The sequence below is a fragment of the Lactuca serriola genome, chromosome 5, assembly GCF_051521515.1.
Source record: "Lactuca serriola cultivar US96UC23 chromosome 5, Lser_US96UC23_V15, whole genome shotgun sequence".
Classification (NCBI taxonomy): Eukaryota; Viridiplantae; Streptophyta; class Magnoliopsida; order Asterales; family Asteraceae; genus Lactuca; species Lactuca serriola.
Window position 1 is genome coordinate 283,923,638 of NC_136412.1, and position 3,713 is coordinate 283,927,350.

The following is a 3,713-nucleotide window of genomic DNA, read 5'->3' on the forward strand; positions in this document are numbered from 1 at the left end:
TTCTAATTTGACGAGTAGTGTACCAACCATTTTTCTTCTCTTGTTTGATGTATATAAAAAAAAAACATATTTTTATAGCAAAAAGTAAAAAACAATTTACTAAAAAACAGCAAAATGATTAAAAGAACTAAAATTTTAAAGAAAATTAAAAAATTTAAAACTCGACAATAAATATTTTTAAAACAACACCTTTTTTTTCTTCAAAAACTATCATTTTGGTCAAAAACTCCCGCTTCACTTCTTCCGTTTCACAAATGAAGATGACAACCTAGACCCACCACCGCTTCTCTTTCCTCTTCCATTTCGTTCTCACATACGTATCTTCTTCCTCTCTCTAACATCCTCTGATGAAGATAAAGAATCCATGAAATAATCGCAGGTTTTTAATGTGTATTTTGAAAGTGATTAGGCTTCCAGAATCCAATCTCTCTCCTCCGCTCTCTCCTCCTTATTATAAGACATCCTTATAGCCATAAATCCTTCTCGGATTACAACGAACCCTCTTTTCTCAATTTGTAGGCATGACGGTTCTGCACTCTTATTTACCCACCCGTTCATCCTTTGATTGTGCAATGACGATGGTTCCGAGGACCATGTAGAAAATCCTATGTCGGAGGAAAAGAGGTCCCTTAATGAAGAAGATGGCTGGTATTTCAGTTGGTTTTCTGCTTTTCATTTCACGTCTATGTCGTCGTTACCATATCCTGGGAAGAATATGATATTTACTTGAAGATTGCCTTTTTACTCAATAATACACTTCTTCTACTTGAAGATTGCCCTCTCTCTCTCTCTCTCTCTCTCTCTCTCTCTCTCTCTCTTCAAACATGGTTCTTCCTTTTAATCTTTATTGTGATTTGGGTATGCACCTATTTCAAGAGATTATTCATCTGTTTTTTCTTGATCGATAGAGAAATTGGTTAGTATTTTCAATTTAATGTTGATTTTGATTGGATTTGTACGAGATTGAAGACATCCGTGAGCATATTGGTGGAAGATTTTGAGGGAGCATGAAAAAGGAAGAAGAAAGAATACTCGATGTATGACCATTTGTACAGTTGCCTTCTATATTTTAGGGTTTTTGAGGTGATATCTATTGTCTCTACCTTTGTTTTCCATTATTTCTCATAATTATCAATTTAATGTTATAATTTAGCTTTATAAGGTAAACTTTAGTAATTTTGTAAGCTATTTTCCAAACGTTCATGTGCAGCAACCCCAAGAAAACACCCACTATGTTTTTTTTCTTGTTTTTTTTTTCATTTATTATATAGAAAAGGTTTCATGTTAGATTACATTCTCATCTATCATCAGTTTACTTAGAATTTGAAGAAAGTGAATCTATGTTCTAAGCAATGTTTTAAAATCCGGTTTGAACCGATGGTTGGACCGGTTGGACCAAGAACCGGGAATGGAGCGGTTTAACTATCATCGGTTTTACATTGATTTATGAACCGGATTGAACCGACTGATTTTTAGAAAAAACCGGTTGAACCGATCAAAATAAACCAGTTGAATCGAAAAAAAACACATGAAAAAGAACAATTTACATAATAAACTATGGTGATTATTTTTTCATATCTATTTAGTTTTTTCTAAATAAAAACATATGGTAAATGTTATAAAGTTTTTTGTTGTGATTAGATTCATTTAAAACTATATTTTGTTCCGGTATTATACTTTATTTTCTTTTTAGCGTATATGGATTGATGTAAAACACTAAAACTTATGGTTATGTGTTATTTTAATGTATTTGGCTTCATCTACAACTTATTTTTATGTGTATTTTTAATGTTTGAATTTATAAACATCAAATTCATGAATAGAAAAAAACATTGGTTAAAAGAGGTTGCTTGAGAATTTAGCATGGGCTTTTGTAAGATTTTTTTAGAATTAATGTGGATTTTTGGAGAGGACACGTCACACGTTATCAAAAGGAGAATGCAGATCCGTTTTGCTGTGGGGTTGGATTTGCTGCTGTTCCACCGGTTTAATACACCTGCATACTCTTGACTTCCAGGCACCACTATTGTATTTCTTCTCCAAGATACCACCCTGGCCCGGTTTAGACCAGGGCAAAATGGGCATTAGAACAGGGTCCACAATTTTAAGGCCCATTCTTTTTACATAGTCTTCAGTCCAATCCAGTAATGCAAATGCAAACCAGACCATGATCATCTGTCACCGCTTACGGGAGAAGGCAAAAGACGCATCGAGTATCGACAATTCAACATACGACGAACAGAAGCCAAAAACATCATGTTTGTCGCTCAAAAGCGATCGCCAGCAGGATAGGTTACTAGGTTAGTGACAGGCCGACATCAACTCAGCGGCATCGAGTCATCATCGACTCAGCATTCAGCAAGACAGCAAGGGTCGATTATCTTTAATCAGGTAATACCATAATAGTCTAATAGATTATGAATTATGAGAAATTGAGGATTATAGTTCATAAATGCCAATCGCATACTTGAATGATTCATATAATAGAAATCAGTTTAATAGAATGTTGAATGAATGAAAATATGAAATCTTATCAGTAACCACTAATCAGTTGCTGAATTGCTAAGATATTACTATTAGAAACTGAAATAGATTATTACTATTACTCTATTAGAAATTGAATTCTAATAGTAACTGAATTCTGAAATAGTGAAATAGATTGCTGATTTTAACTATAAAATTGTATCAGAAATCAAAAATCAGAATATGATTATTAGAATCTGATTTCTTGGTTTAGTGAAATATTACTATATTGCTAATGTTGATGGTTCTTGATTTCATAGTTTAGTGAAATATTACTCTATTGCTGATGTTGATGGTTGTTAGTTTGTGTAATTTAATTGTAAGGGCCTTTTATATCCTTTTTGCATTTGAATCCTCAACCGGCCCTCATACCACCGCTTCTAGCCTTATTCCTTTACTATCACCGCTTCCTCTGTAGGATCTACTTAAACCACCACGTCTCTCTCTCTCTCTCTCTCTCTCCGGTGCTGAGATTTTTTAGGGGTTTTAATGTTTGGAATTAAAATTTGGGATATGTATGTATTGAATTGATGCGGTTAGTATTCTTCTTCTTTTAATTCGGGTTTTGTAACAAATTATTATTATAGTGAATCTTACTTTTTTCTATACCGGTTATGGCTATCAGATGTTTTTTCTATTACAGCAACAACCACTGGTTGACATATGTTTAATTCCATTGGTTTGGATTCTTTGGAAAGGAGAAAGAAAGACAAGATAAGTCGTCTCAAGCTACTTCCATCACCCGTACATGTACCATTTCTAACCAAGTGTTTCTGAATCATCTATGCAGATCAAATGACTATTTATTAGGGTTTATCATACTTTTTTTTATTCATGAGCTTCAACTCTAATGTGGGTTGCTTTTTGAACTCACGAAATTGGGTGTGTCTAACTATTTTTGTGAGTGTAGAAGGTGTTATACTATAAACTATGTTTTGGACTTCTATGTAAATGATTAGGTTTGTTTCTGTTACGATTGAATTTTACATATTCTGAAATGTGACCCTGACTAACAAAATAATAATAAAAGATAAATTAAAATCGTTTTTGCAAGTTTTTGTAATTTATTTCTAAATGTGTATTTGTAAAACAAACAATAAGAAACTGTTTACAAAAAATCAATTATAGACAATTTCCCCATTTGTCTTTATTTACATTCCAAATGCTTTGTTAGATCTACAAACGAAACA

The 3,713-nt window shown here is 32.9% G+C and overlaps 1 long non-coding RNA gene across 1 annotated transcript; it reads left to right on the plus strand.

Moving 5' to 3' along the window:
• Positions 1-227: 227 nt before the first annotated feature.
• On the plus strand, positions 228-3,491 carry LOC145054509 (uncharacterized). The gene is made up of 2 exons (XR_013684810.1): positions 228-858; positions 970-3,491. It is a non-coding gene; the product is annotated as an uncharacterized LOC145054509 (long non-coding RNA).
• Positions 3,492-3,713: the final 222 nt, after the last annotated feature.